This window comes from Hyla sarda, chromosome 8 (genome assembly GCF_029499605.1).
Source record: "Hyla sarda isolate aHylSar1 chromosome 8, aHylSar1.hap1, whole genome shotgun sequence".
In the NCBI taxonomy this organism is placed as follows: Eukaryota; Metazoa; Chordata; class Amphibia; order Anura; family Hylidae; genus Hyla; species Hyla sarda.
The window spans coordinates 117,919,796-117,935,326 of NC_079196.1; the positions used below are offsets into that span (position 1 = coordinate 117,919,796).

At 43.3% G+C, this 15,531-nt stretch overlaps 9 pseudogenes; all 9 read left to right on the top strand.

Moving 5' to 3' along the window:
• Positions 1 to 254: 254 nt before the first annotated feature.
• On the top strand, positions 255 to 518 carry LOC130289895 (U2 spliceosomal RNA; annotated as a pseudogene).
• Positions 519 to 2,010: 1,492 nt separating this feature from the next.
• On the top strand, positions 2,011 to 2,274 carry LOC130285621 (U2 spliceosomal RNA; annotated as a pseudogene).
• Positions 2,275 to 3,733: 1,459 nt separating this feature from the next.
• On the top strand, positions 3,734 to 3,999 carry LOC130288351 (U2 spliceosomal RNA; annotated as a pseudogene).
• A 1,468-nt stretch (positions 4,000 to 5,467) lies between these two features.
• On the top strand, positions 5,468 to 5,734 carry LOC130288159 (U2 spliceosomal RNA; annotated as a pseudogene).
• Positions 5,735 to 7,197: 1,463 nt separating this feature from the next.
• LOC130288352 (U2 spliceosomal RNA) lies at positions 7,198 to 7,463 on the top strand (annotated as a pseudogene).
• A 1,475-nt stretch (positions 7,464 to 8,938) lies between these two features.
• On the top strand, positions 8,939 to 9,203 carry LOC130288131 (U2 spliceosomal RNA; annotated as a pseudogene).
• Positions 9,204 to 10,673: 1,470 nt separating this feature from the next.
• Positions 10,674 to 10,939, top strand: LOC130288353 (U2 spliceosomal RNA; annotated as a pseudogene).
• Positions 10,940 to 12,414: 1,475 nt separating this feature from the next.
• On the top strand, positions 12,415 to 12,679 carry LOC130288132 (U2 spliceosomal RNA; annotated as a pseudogene).
• A 1,470-nt stretch (positions 12,680 to 14,149) lies between these two features.
• On the top strand, positions 14,150 to 14,415 carry LOC130288354 (U2 spliceosomal RNA; annotated as a pseudogene).
• Positions 14,416 to 15,531: the final 1,116 nt, after the last annotated feature.

Here is a 15,531-nt window from a genome sequence, read left to right on the forward strand (position 1 = left end):
ATGGGGGTTCAGGCAAAAGCCAGGCTATGGATTGCATTGCTAAATGCTCCATCAGAGTGCAATGGTCGCCTGTCCTTTTTTTAAGTGATGATGTGGGTTTAGCCTGTGCTGTATGTATGTATGTATGGGTGGCTGACTGCCACCCACCCAGAGAGTGTATGGGAGTCTGGTTGGCTGCCAGCCTTCCTTCCATTCCTATGAGTAATGTGAGTGCTCATGAAGGGGACATGGTTGGGTCCACCCCTTTCCCGGTTATCCCCTCTAGGCCTTTTGACTTAGATCAAGTGTAAAAAAAGAAAGGATCTTGCGACAGATCGCATCCTAAGGCACGTTTTTTTTTGTGTGAATACTTGCACTTGGGTGACTTGTGAGCACATACTGATACATACGTTCCCTATCTGGGGACCATAAATTAAATGGATTTTTGAGAAAGGGAGCTGATTTGGAAGCTTGCTTCTGTCGCCCTATGCATTGACCCGATGTGGCAGTATCTTCGGGTAGTGAACAGTGCACCACCCCATTCCAGTGTTAAACAAGAAAGATTCTCATTTAATCCTCCGTGGGTGAGAATTTGAGTTTGAGAATTGGAGACCAAAATGATGAGTTGCACTGACTGGTTTATGAACGTCTATTCATTTAGCGTTTTAATGACCATGTTTGCACACTGATTGGTGTAAAAAAATAAAATAAAACTAAATAATAATAATCTAGCACACCTGTGCAGGTTTGACATGACATGACAGGTAGCTGTCTTGTGGGTGGTGCTGAATCCTGTTAAATGACATGAGGGTCTCATGCCTATACACAAGGGTGTGTCATTGCTGTTGCTTGACCATGCATTGGTTTCTGTGGTCAGTGAATGATAAAAACAAAATTTACCATCCATTGATGGATGGGAAATCCGCCATGAGGCATTTGTTTTTAGAAACTGCTGCTCACAACCAATGTTGCAATGGAGTGTTTCCATCTGCTGGTGGTATTGGAAAGGCATTAGTGCTATGACAGGGTCTGAAGAATAAGAAGAAGAAGAAGAAGAAGAAGACGGAAAAAAATATATATAAAAAGAAAAAGAGAGAGAGAGAGAGAGAGAGACTGACTTAGTGAGCGAGTGAGTGAGAGAGTGAGAGTGAGTGAGAGTGAATGAGTGAGTGAGTGAGTGATTGAGTGAGTGAGTGAGTGAGTGAGTGAGAACAAATGAGTTAAAGCAAGTGAGTGAGAGAGATCGAATGAATGAAAGTCTGAATGACAGAAAGAAAAAAGGATGAAGAAAGAAGCATGAAGAAAAAAAAATGTATATGGAGTTGCTGACATGAGTGCAATCTACAAAGCCGTTGAGGCTGATCCTCATGGGAGGATTATTGCACCAGGACCCTTAGCACTTTTAAAATGCCATTCAATGCCACGGGCTAGATGTAAACTGCAGATGACCATGTTGTGGTAGTTACCATGGATACCCAAGTGATGTGTGAGCTAACACATAGGCCCAACAGATTCCAAGAAGGCCAGAATCACCAGCGGCACCACCATCGATTGTCAGGTCACCCGGATTCAGCAAATACCAGAGTCCAAAATGATGCAGGTTTATACTGTTAATTTTCAGTTTATCGTTACAGTTGGTGTTATTCCATGTCGGAAGGGACGCAGCTACAGCCAGTGGGGTAACTAGAGACAGGCAGGCAGCTATGTGCAACAAAGGTAGGCGTGTTGTTTTCATATGCAGATCTGAAATATTGTCTTATATGCAAGAGGAGGAGTGATGGGGGTTCAGGCAAAAGCCAGGCTATGGATTGCATTGCTAAATGCTCCATCAGAGTGCAATGGTCGCCTGTCCTTTTTTTAAGTGATGATGTGGGTTTAGTCTGTGCTGTATGTATGTATGTATGGGTGGCTGACTGCCACCCACCCAGAGAGTGTATGGGAGTCTGGTTGGCTGCCAGCCTTCCTTCCATTCCTATGAGTAATGTGAGTGCTCATGAAGGGGACATGGTTGGGTCCACCCCTTTCCCGGTTATCCCCTCTAGGCCTTTTGGCTTAGATCAAGTGTAAAAAAAGAAAGGATCTTGCGACAGATCGCATCCTGAGTCACGTTTTTTTTTGTGTGAATACTTGCACTTGGGTGACTTGTGAGCACATACTGATACATACGTTCCCTATCTGGGGACCATAAATTAAATGGATTTTTGAGAAAGGGAGCTGATTTGGAAGCTTGCTTCTGTCGCCCTATGCATTGACCCGATGTGGCAGTATCTTCGGGTAGTGAACAGTGCACCACCCCATTCCAGTGTTAAACAAGAAAGATTCTCATTTAATCCTCCGTGGGTGAGAATTTGAGTTTGAGAATTGGAGACCAAAATGATGAGTTGCACTGACTGGTTTATGAACGTCTATTCATTTAGCGTTTTAATGACCATGTTTGCACACTGATTGGTGTAAAAAAATAAAATAAAACTAAATAATAATAATCTAGCACACCTGTGCAGGTTTGACATGACATGACAGGTAGCTGTCTTGTGGGTGGTGCTGAATCCTGTTAAATGACATGAGGGTCTCATGCCTATACACAAGGGTGTGTCATTGCTGTTGCTTGACCATGCATTGGTTTCTGTGGTCAGTGAATGATAAAAACAAAATTTACCATCCATTGATGGATGGGAAATCCGCCATGAGGCATTTGTTTTTAGAAACTGCTGCTCACAACCAATGTTGCAATGGAGTGTCTCCATCTGCTGGTGGTATTGGAAAGGCATTAGTGCTATGACAGGGTCTGAAGAAGAAGAAGAAGACGGAAAAAAATATATATAAAAAGAAAAAGAGAGAGAGAGAGAGACTGACTTAGTGAGCGAGTGAGTGAGAGAGTGAGAGTGAGTGAGAGTGAATGAGTGAGTGAGTGATTGAGTGAGTGAGTGAGTGAGAACAAATGAGTTAAAGCAAGTGAGTGAGAGAGATCGAATGAATGAAAGTCTGAATGACAGAAAGAAAAAAGGATGAAGAAAGAAGCATGAAAAAAAAAAAATGTATATGGAGTTGCTGACATGAGTGCAATCTACAAAGCCGTTGAGGCTGATCCTCATGGGAGGATTATTGCACCAGGACCCTTAGCACTTTTAAAATGCCATTCAATGCCACGGGCTAGATGTAAACTGCAGATGACCATGTTGTGGTAGTTACCATGGATACCCAAGTGATGTGTGAGCTAACACATAGGCCCAACAGATTCCAAGAAGGCCAGAATCACCAGCGGCACCACCATCGATTGTCAGGTCACCCGGATTCAGCAAATACCAGAGTCCAAAATGATGCAGGTTTATACTGTTAATTTTCAGTTTATCGTTACAGTTGGTGTTATTCCATGTCGGAAGGGACGCAGCTACAGCCAGTGGGGTAACTAGAGACAGGCAGGCAGCTATGTGCAACAAAGGTAGGCGTGTTGTTTTCATATGCAGATCTGAAATATTGTCTTATATGCAAGAGGAGGAGTGATGGGGGTTCAGGCAAAAGCCAGGCTATGGATTGCATTGCTAAATGCTCCATCAGAGTGCAATGGTCGCCTGTCCTTTTTTTAAGTGATGATGTGGGTTTAGCCTGTGCTGTATGTATGTATGTATGGGTGGCTGACTGCCACCCACCCAGAGAGTGTATGGGAGTCTGGTTGGCTGCCAGCCTTCCTTCCATTCCTATGAGTAATGTGAGTGCTCATGAAGGGGACATGGTTGGGTCCACCCCTTTCCCGGTTATCCCCTCTAGGCCTTTTGGCTTAGATCAAGTGTAAAAAAAGAAAGGATCTTGCGACAGATCGCATCCTGAGGCACGTTTTTTTTTTTGTGTGAATACTTGCACTTGGGTGACTTGTGAGCACATACTGATACATACGTTCCCTATCTGGGGACCATAAATTAAATGGATTTTTGAGAAAGGGAGCTGATTTGGAAGCTTGCTTCTGTCGCCCTATGCATTGACCCGATGTGGCAGTATCTTCGGGTAGTGAACAGTGCACCACCCCATTCCAGTGTTAAACAAGAAAGATTCTCATTTAATCCTCCGTGGGTGAGAATTTGAGTTTGAGAATTGGAGACCAAAATGATGAGTTGCACTGACTGGTTTATGAACGTCTATTCATTTAGCGTTTTAATGACCATGTTTGCACACTGATTGGTGTAAAAAAATAAAATAAAACTAAATAATAATAATCTAGCACACCTGTGCAGGTTTGACATGACATGACAGGTAGCTGTCTTGTGGGTGGTGCTGAATCCTGTTAAATGACATGAGGGTCTCATGCCTATACACAAGGGTGTGTCATTGCTGTTGCTTGACCATGCATTGGTTTCTGTGGTCAGTGAATGATAAAAACAAAATTTACCATCCATTGATGGATGGGAAATCCGCCATGAGGCATTTGTTTTTAGAAACTGCTGCTCACAACCAATGTTGCAATGGAGTGTCTCCATCTGCTGGTGGTATTGGAAAGGCATTAGTGCTATGACAGGGTCTGAAGAAGAAGAAGAAGAAGAAGAAGACGGAAAAAAATATATATAAAAAGAAAAAGAGAGAGAGAGAGAGACTGACTTAGTGAGCGAGTGAGTGAGAGAGTGAGAGTGAGTGAGAGTGAATGAGTGAGTGAGTGATTGAGTGAGTGAGTGAGTGAGAACAAATGAGTTAAAGCAAGTGAGTGAGAGAGATCGAATGAATGAAAGTCTGAATGACAGAAAGAAAAAAGGATGAAGAAAGAAGCATGAAGAAAAAAAAATGTATATGGAGTTGCTGACATGAGTGCAATCTACAAAGCCGTTGAGGCTGATCCTCATGGGAGGATTATTGCACCAGGACCCTTAGCACTTTTAAAATGCCATTCAATGCCACGGGCTAGATGTAAACTGCAGATGACCATGTTGTGGTAGTTACCATGGATACCCAAGTGATGTGTGAGCTAACACATAGGCCCAACAGATTCCAAGAAGGCCAGAATCACCAGCGGCACCACCATCGATTGTCAGCTCACCCGGATTCAGCAAATACCAGAGTCCAAAATGATGCAGGTTTATACTGTTAATTTTCAGTTTATCGTTACAGTTGGTGTTATTCCATGTCGGAAGGGACGCAGCTACAGCCAGTGGGGTAACTAGAGACAGGCAGGCAGCTATGTGCAACAAAGGTAGGCGTGTTGTTTTCAAATGCAGATCTGAAATATTGTCTTATATGCAAGAGGAGGAGTGATGGGGGTTCAGGCAAAAGCCAGGCTATGGATTGCATTGCTAAATGCTCCATCAGAGTGCAATGGTCGCCTGTCCTTTTTTTAAGTGATGATGTGGGTTTAGCCTGTGCTGTATGTATGTATGTATGGGTGGCTGACTGCCACCCACCCAGAGAGTGTATGGGAGTCTGGTTGGCTGCCAGCCTTCCTTCCATTCCTATGAGTAATGTGAGTGCTCATGAAGGGGACATGGTTGGGTCCACCCCTTTCCCGGTTATCCCCTCTAGGCCTTTTGGCTTAGATCAAGTGTAAAAAAAGAAAGGATCTTGCGACAGATCGCATCCTGAGGCACGTTTTTTTTTTTTGTGTGAATACTTGCACTTGGGTGACTTGTGAGCACATACTGATACATACGTTCCCTATCTGGGGACCATAAATTAAATGGATTTTTGAGAAAGGGAGCTGATTTGGAAGCTTGCTTCTGTCGCCCTATGCATTGACCCGATGTGGCAGTATCTTCGGGTAGTGAACAGTGCACCACTCCATTCCAGTGTTAAACAAGAAAGATTCTCATTTAATCCTCCGTGGGTGAGAATTTGAGTTTGAGAATTGGAGACCAAAATGATGAGTTGCACTGACTGGTTTATGAACGTCTATTCATTTAGCGTTTTAATGACCATGTTTGCACACTGATTGGTGTAAAAAAATAAAATAAAACTAAATAATAATAATCTAGCACACCTGTGCAGGTTTGACATGACATGACAGGTAGCTGTCTTGTGGGTGGTGCTGAATCCTGTTAAATGACATGAGGGTCTCATGCCTATACACAAGGGTGTGTCATTGCTGTTGCTTGACCATGCATTGGTTTCTGTGGTCAGTGAATGATAAAAACAAAATTTACCATCCATTGATGGATGGGAAATCCGCCATGAGGCATTTGTTTTTAGAAACTGCTGCTCACAACCAATGTTGCAATGGAGTGTCTCCATCTGCTGGTGGTATTGGAAAGGCATTAGTGCTATGACAGGGTCTGAAGAAGAAGAAGAAGACGGAAAAAAATATATATAAAAAGAAAAAGAGAGAGAGAGAGAGACTGACTTAGTGAGCGAGTGAGTGAGAGAGTGAGAGTGAGTGAGAGTGAATGAGTGAGTGAGTGATTGAGTGAGTGAGTGAGTGAGTGAGAACAAATGAGTTAAAGCAAGTGAGTGAGAGAGATCGAATGAATGAAAGTCTGAATGACAGAAAGAAAAAAGGATGAAGAAAGAAGCATGAAGAAAAAAAAATGTATATGGAGTTGCTGACATGAGTGCAATCTACAAAGCCGTTGAGGCTGATCCTCATGGGAGGATTATTGCACCAGGACCCTTAGCACTTTTAAAATGCCATTCAATGCCACGGGCTAGATGTAAACTGCAGATGACCATGTTGTGGTAGTTACCATGGATACCCAAGTGATGTGTGAGCTAACACATAGGCCCAACAGATTCCAAGAAGGCCAGAATCACCAGCGGCACCACCATCGATTGTCAGGTCACCCGGATTCAGCAAATACCAGAGTCCAAAATGATGCAGGTTTATACTGTTAATTTTCAGTTTATCGTTACAGTTGGTGTTATTCCATGTCGGAAGGGATGCAGCTACAGCCAGTGGGGTAACTAGAGACAGGCAGGCAGCTATGTGCAACAAAGGTAGGCGTGTTGTTTTCATATGCAGATCTGAAATATTGTCTTATATGCAAGAGGAGGAGTGATGGGGGTTCAGGCAAAAGCCAGGCTATGGATTGCATTGCTAAATGCTCCATCAGAGTGCAATGGTCGCCTGTCCTTTTTTTAAGTGATGATGTGGGTTTAGCCTGTGCTGTATGTATGTATGTATGGGTGGCTGACTGCCACCCACCCAGAGAGTGTATGGGAGTCTGGTTGGCTGCCAGCCTTCCTTCCATTCCTATGAGTAATGTGAGTGCTCATGAAGGGGACATGGTTGGGTCCACCCCTTTCCCGGTTATCCCCTCTAGGCCTTTTGGCTTAGATCAAGTGTAAAAAAAGAAAGGATCTTGCGACAGATCGCATCCTGAGGCACGTTTTTTTTTTTGTGTGAATACTTGCACTTGGGTGACTTGTGAGCACATACTGATACATACGTTCCCTATCTGGGGACCATAAATTAAATGGATTTTTGAGAAAGGGAGCTGATTTGGAAGCTTGCTTCTGTCGCCCTATGCATTGACCCGATGTGGCAGTATCTTCGGGTAGTGAACAGTGCACCACCCCATTCCAGTGTTAAACAAGAAAGATTCTCATTTAATCCTCCGTGGGTGAGAATTTGAGTTTGAGAATTGGAGACCAAAATGATGAGTTGCACTGACTGGTTTATGAACGTCTATTCATTTAGCGTTTTAATGACCATGTTTGCACACTGATTGGTGTAAAAAAATAAAATAAAACTAAATAATAATAATCTAGCACACCTGTGCAGGTTTGACATGACATGACAGGTAGCTGTCTTGTGGGTGGTGCTGAATCCTGTTAAATGACATGAGGGTCTCATGCCTATACACAAGGGTGTGTCATTGCTGTTGCTTGACCATGCATTGGTTTCTGTGGTCAGTGAATGATAAAAACAAAATTTACCATCCATTGATGGATGGGAAATCCGCCATGAGGCATTTGTTTTTAGAAACTGCTGCTCACAACCAATGTTGCAATGGAGTGTCTCCATCTGCTGGTGGTATTGGAAAGGCATTAGTGCTATGACAGGGTCTGAAGAAGAAGAAGAAGAAGAAGAAGAAGAAGACGGAAAAAAATATATATAAAAAGAAAAAGAGAGAGAGAGAGAGAGACTGACTTAGTGAGCGAGTGAGTGAGAGAGTGAGAGTGAGTGAGAGTGAATGAGTGAGTGAGTGATTGAGTGAGTGAGTGAGTGAGAACAAATGAGTTAAAGCAAGTGAGTGAGAGAGATCGAATGAATGAAAGTCTGAATGACAGAAAGAAAAAAGGATGAAGAAAGAAGCATGAAGAAAAAAAAATGTATATGGAGTTGCTGACATGAGTGCAATCTACAAAGCCGTTGAGGCTGATCCTCATGGGAGGATTATTGCACCAGGACCCTTACCACTTTTAAAATGCCATTCAATGCCACGGGCTAGATGTAAACTGCAGATGACCATGTTGTGGTAGTTACCATGGATACCCAAGTGATGTGTGAGCTAACACATAGGCCCAACAGATTCCAAGAAGGCCAGAATCACCAGCGGCACCACCATCGATTGTCAGCTCACCCGGATTCAGCAAATACCAGAGTCCAAAATGATGCAGGTTTATACTGTTAATTTTCAGTTTATCGTTACAGTTGGTGTTATTCCATGTCGGAAGGGACGCAGCTACAGCCAGTGGGGTAACTAGAGACAGGCAGGCAGCTATGTGCAACAAAGGTAGGCGTGTTGTTTTCAAATGCAGATCTGAAATATTGTCTTATATGCAAGAGGAGGAGTGATGGGGGTTCAGGCAAAAGCCAGGCTATGGATTGCATTGCTAAATGCTCCATCAGAGTGCAATGGTCGCCTGTCCTTTTTTAAGTGATGATGTGGGTTTAGCCTGTGCTGTATGTATGTATGTATGGGTGGCTGACTGCCACCCACCCAGAGAGTGTATGGGAGTCTGGTTGGCTGCCAGCCTTCCTTCCATTCCTATGAGTAATGTGAGTGCTCATGAAGGGGACATGGTTGGGTCCACCCCTTTCCCGGTTATCCCCTCTAGGCCTTTTGGCTTAGATCAAGTGTAAAAAAAGAAAGGATCTTGCGACAGATCGCATCCTGAGGCACGTTTTTTTTTTGTGTGAATACTTGCACTTGGGTGACTTGTGAGCACATACTGATACATACGTTCCCTATCTGGGGACCATAAATTAAATGGATTTTTGAGAAAGGGAGCTGATTTGGAAGCTTGCTTCTGTCGCCCTATGCATTGACCCGATGTGGCAGTATCTTCGGGTAGTGAACAGTGCACCACCCCATTCCAGTGTTAAACAAGAAAGATTCTCATTTAATCCTCCGTGGGTGAGAATTTGAGTTTGAGAATTGGAGACCAAAATGATGAGTTGCACTGACTGGTTTATGAACGTCTATTCATTTAGCGTTTTAATGACCATGTTTGCACACTGATTGGTGTAAAAAAATAAAATAAAACTAAATAATAATAATCTAGCACACCTGTGCAGGTTTGACATGACATGACAGGTAGCTGTCTTGTGGGTGGTGCTGAATCCTGTTAAATGACATGAGGGTCTCATGCCTATACACAAGGGTGTGTCATTGCTGTTGCTTGACCATGCATTGGTTTCTGTGGTCAGTGAATGATAAAAACAAAATTTACCATCCATTGATGGATGGGAAATCCGCCATGAGGCATTTGTTTTTAGAAACTGCTGCTCACAACCAATGTTGCAATGGAGTGTCTCCATCTGCTGGTGGTATTGGAAAGGCATTAGTGCTATGACAGGGTCTGAAGAAGAAGAAGAAGAAGACGGAAAAAAATATATATAAAAAGAAAAAGAGAGAGAGAGAGAGACTGACTTAGTGAGCGAGTGAGTGAGAGAGTGAGAGTGAGTGAGAGTGAATGAGTGAGTGAGTGATTGAGTGAGTGAGTGAGTGAGTGAGTGAGAACAAATGAGTTAAAGCAAGTGAGTGAGAGAGATCGAATGAATGAAAGTCTGAATGACAGAAAGAAAAAAGGATGAAGAAAGAAGCATGAAGAAAAAAAAATGTATATGGAGTTGCTGACATGAGTGCAATCTACAAAGCCGTTGAGGCTGATCCTCATGGGAGGATTATTGCACCAGGACCCTTAGCACTTTTAAAATGCCATTCAATGCCACGGGCTAGATGTAAACTGCAGATGACCATGTTGTGGTAGTTACCATGGATACCCAAGTGATGTGTGAGCTAACACATAGGCCCAACAGATTCCAAGAAGGCCAGAATCACCAGCGGCACCACCATCGATTGTCAGGTCACCCGGATTCAGCAAATACCAGAGTCCAAAATGATGCAGGTTTATACTGTTAATTTTCAGTTTATCGTTACAGTTGGTGTTATTCCATGTCGGAAGGGATGCAGCTACAGCCAGTGGGGTAACTAGAGACAGGCAGGCAGCTATGTGCAACAAAGGTAGGCGTGTTGTTTTCATATGCAGATCTGAAATATTGTCTTATATGCAAGAGGAGGAGTGATGGGGGTTCAGGCAAAAGCCAGGCTATGGATTGCATTGCTAAATGCTCCATCAGAGTGCAATGGTCGCCTGTCCTTTTTTTAAGTGATGATGTGGGTTTAGCCTGTGCTGTATGTATGTATGTATGGGTGGCTGACTGCCACCCACCCAGAGAGTGTATGGGAGTCTGGTTGGCTGCCAGCCTTCCTTCCATTCCTATGAGTAATGTGAGTGCTCATGAAGGGGACATGGTTGGGTCCACCCCTTTCCCGGTTATCCCCTCTAGGCCTTTTGGCTTAGATCAAGTGTAAAAAAAGAAAGGATCTTGCGACAGATCGCATCCTGAGGCACGTTTTTTTTTTTGTGTGAATACTTGCACTTGGGTGACTTGTGAGCACATACTGATACATACGTTCCCTATCTGGGGACCATAAATTAAATGGATTTTTGAGAAAGGGAGCTGATTTGGAAGCTTGCTTCTGTCGCCCTATGCATTGACCCGATGTGGCAGTATCTTCGGGTAGTGAACAGTGCACCACCCCATTCCAGTGTTAAACAAGAAAGATTCTCATTTAATCCTCCGTGGGTGAGAATTTGAGTTTGAGAATTGGAGACCAAAATGATGAGTTGCACTGACTGGTTTATGAACGTCTATTCATTTAGCGTTTTAATGACCATGTTTGCACACTGATTGGTGTAAAAAAATAAAATAAAACTAAATAATAATAATCTAGCACACCTGTGCAGGTTTGACATGACATGACAGGTAGCTGTCTTGTGGGTGGTGCTGAATCCTGTTAAATGACATGAGGGTCTCATGCCTATACACAAGGGTGTGTCATTGCTGTTGCTTGACCATGCATTGGTTTCTGTGGTCAGTGAATGATAAAAACAAAATTTACCATCCATTGATGGATGGGAAATCCGCCATGAGGCATTTGTTTTTAGAAACTGCTGCTCACAACCAATGTTGCAATGGAGTGTCTCCATCTGCTGGTGGTATTGGAAAGGCATTAGTGCTATGACAGGGTCTGAAGAAGAAGAAGAAGAAGAAGAAGAAGAAGACGGAAAAAAATATATATAAAAAGAAAAAGAGAGAGAGAGAGAGAGACTGACTTAGTGAGCGAGTGAGTGAGAGAGTGAGAGTGAGTGAGAGTGAATGAGTGAGTGAGTGATTGAGTGAGTGAGTGAGTGAGAACAAATGAGTTAAAGCAAGTGAGTGAGAGAGATCGAATGAATGAAAGTCTGAATGACAGAAAGAAAAAAGGATGAAGAAAGAAGCATGAAGAAAAAAAAATGTATATGGAGTTGCTGACATGAGTGCAATCTACAAAGCCGTTGAGGCTGATCCTCATGGGAGGATTATTGCACCAGGACCCTTAGCACTTTTAAAATGCCATTCAATGCCACGGGCTAGATGTAAACTGCAGATGACCATGTTGTGGTAGTTACCATGGATACCCAAGTGATGTGTGAGCTAACACATAGGCCCAACAGATTCCAAGAAGGCCAGAATCACCAGCGGCACCACCATCGATTGTCAGCTCACCCGGATTCAGCAAATACCAGAGTCCAAAATGATGCAGGTTTATACTGTTAATTTTCAGTTTATCGTTACAGTTGGTGTTATTCCATGTCGGAAGGGACGCAGCTACAGCCAGTGGGGTAACTAGAGACAGGCAGGCAGCTATGTGCAACAAAGGTAGGCGTGTTGTTTTCAAATGCAGATCTGAAATATTGTCTTATATGCAAGAGGAGGAGTGATGGGGGTTCAGGCAAAAGCCAGGCTATGGATTGCATTGCTAAATGCTCCATCAGAGTGCAATGGTCGCCTGTCCTTTTTTAAGTGATGATGTGGGTTTAGCCTGTGCTGTATGTATGTATGTATGGGTGGCTGACTGCCACCCACCCAGAGAGTGTATGGGAGTCTGGTTGGCTGCCAGCCTTCCTTCCATTCCTATGAGTAATGTGAGTGCTCATGAAGGGGACATGGTTGGGTCCACCCCTTTCCCGGTTATCCCCTCTAGGCCTTTTGGCTTAGATCAAGTGTAAAAAAAGAAAGGATCTTGCGACAGATCGCATCCTGAGGCACGTTTTTTTTTTGTGTGAATACTTGCACTTGGGTGACTTGTGAGCACATACTGATACATACGTTCCCTATCTGGGGACCATAAATTAAATGGATTTTTGAGAAAGGGAGCTGATTTGGAAGCTTGCTTCTGTCGCCCTATGCATTGACCCGATGTGGCAGTATCTTCGGGTAGTGAACAGTGCACCACCCCATTCCAGTGTTAAACAAGAAAGATTCTCATTTAATCCTCCGTGGGTGAGAATTTGAGTTTGAGAATTGGAGACCAAAATGATGAGTTGCACTGACTGGTTTATGAACGTCTATTCATTTAGCGTTTTAATGACCATGTTTGCACACTGATTGGTGTAAAAAAATAAAATAAAACTAAATAATAATAATCTAGCACACCTGTGCAGGTTTGACATGACATGACAGGTAGCTGTCTTGTGGGTGGTGCTGAATCCTGTTAAATGACATGAGGGTCTCATGCCTATACACAAGGGTGTGTCATTGCTGTTGCTTGACCATGCATTGGTTTCTGTGGTCAGTGAATGATAAAAACAAAATTTACCATCCATTGATGGATGGGAAATCCGCCATGAGGCATTTGTTTTTAGAAACTGCTGCTCACAACCAATGTTGCAATGGAGTGTCTCCATCTGCTGGTGGTATTGGAAAGGCATTAGTGCTATGACAGGGTCTGAAGAAGAAGAAGAAGAAGACGGAAAAAAATATATATAAAAAGAAAAAGAGAGAGAGAGAGAGACTGACTTAGTGAGCGAGTGAGTGAGAGAGTGAGAGTGAGTGAGAGTGAATGAGTGAGTGAGTGATTGAGTGAGTGAGTGAGTGAGTGAGTGAGAACAAATGAGTTAAAGCAAGTGAGTGAGAGAGATCGAATGAATGAAAGTCTGAATGACAGAAAGAAAAAAGGATGAAGAAAGAAGCATGAAGAAAAAAAAATGTATATGGAGTTGCTGACATGAGTGCAATCTACAAAGCCGTTGAGGCTGATCCTCATGGGAGGATTATTGCACCAGGACCCTTAGCACTTTTAAAATGCCATTCAATGCCACGGGCTAGATGTAAACTGCAGATGACCATGTTGTGGTAGTTACCATGGATACCCAAGTGATGTGTGAGCTAACACATAGGCCCAACAGATTCCAAGAAGGCCAGAATCACCAGCGGCACCACCATCGATTGTCAGGTCACCCGGATTCAGCAAATACCAGAGTCCAAAATGATGCAGGTTTATACTGTTAATTTTCAGTTTATCGTTACAGTTGGTGTTATTCCATGTCGGAAGGGATGCAGCTACAGCCAGTGGGGTAACTAGAGACAGGCAGGCAGCTATGTGCAACAAAGGTAGGCGTGTTGTTTTCATATGCAGATCTGAAATATTGTCTTATATGCAAGAGGAGGAGTGATGGGGGTTCAGGCAAAAGCCAGGCTATGGATTGCATTGCTAAATGCTCCATCAGAGTGCAATGGTCGCCTGTCCTTTTTTTAAGTGATGATGTGGGTTTAGCCTGTGCTGTATGTATGTATGTATGGGTGGCTGACTGCCACCCACCCAGAGAGTGTATGGGAGTCTGGTTGGCTGCCAGCCTTCCTTCCATTCCTATGAGTAATGTGAGTGCTCATGAAGGGGACATGGTTGGGTCCACCCCTTTCCCGGTTATCCCCTCTAGGCCTTTTGGCTTAGATCAAGTGTAAAAAAAGAAAGGATCTTGCGACAGATCGCATCCTGAGGCACGTTTTTTTTTTTGTGTGAATACTTGCACTTGGGTGACTTGTGAGCACATACTGATACATACGTTCCCTATCTGGGGACCATAAATTAAATGGATTTTTGAGAAAGGGAGCTGATTTGGAAGCTTGCTTCTGTCGCCCTATGCATTGACCCGATGTGGCAGTATCTTCGGGTAGTGAACAGTGCACCACCCCATTCCAGTGTTAAACAAGAAAGATTCTCATTTAATCCTCCGTGGGTGAGAATTTGAGTTTGAGAATTGGAGACCAAAATGATGAGTTGCACTGACTGGTTTATGAACGTCTATTCATTTAGCGTTTTAATGACCATGTTTGCACACTGATTGGTGTAAAAAAATAAAATAAAACTAAATAATAATAATCTAGCACACCTGTGCAGGTTTGACATGACATGACAGGTAGCTGTCTTGTGGGTGGTGCTGAATCCTGTTAAATGACATGAGGGTCTCATGCCTATACACAAGGGTGTGTCATTGCTGTTGCTTGACCATGCATTGGTTTCTGTGGTCAGTGAATGATAAAAACAAAATTTACCATCCATTGATGGATGGGAAATCCGCCATGAGGCATTTGTTTTTAGAAACTGCTGCTCACAACCAATGTTGCAATGGAGTGTCTCCATCTGCTGGTGGTATTGGAAAGGCATTAGTGCTATGACAGGGTCTGAAGAAGAAGAAGAAGAAGAAGAAGAAGAAGACGGAAAAAAATATATATAAAAAGAAAAAGAGAGAGAGAGAGAGAGACTGACTTAGTGAGCGAGTGAGTGAGAGAGTGAGAGTGAGTGAGAGTGAATGAGTGAGTGAGTGATTGAGTGAGTGAGTGAGTGAGAACAAATGAGTTAAAGCAAGTGAGTGAGAGAGATCGAATGAATGAAAGTCTGAATGACAGAAAGAAAAAAGGATGAAGAAAGAAGCATGAAGAAAAAAAAATGTATATGGAGTTGCTGACATGAGTGCAATCTACAAAGCCGTTGAGGCTGATCCTCATGGGAGGATTATTGCACCAGGACCCTTAGCACTTTTAAAATGCCATTCAATGCCACGGGCTAGATGTAAACTGCAGATGACCATGTTGTGGTAGTTACCATGGATACCCAAGTGATGTGTGAGCTAACACATAGGCCCAACAGATTCCAAGAAGGCCAGAATCACCAGCGGCACCACCATCGATTGTCAGCTCACCCGGATTCAGCAAATACCAGAGTCCAAAATGATGCAGGTTTATACTGTTAATTTTCAGTTTATCGTTACAGTTGGTGTTATTCCATGTCGGAAGGGACGCAGCTACAG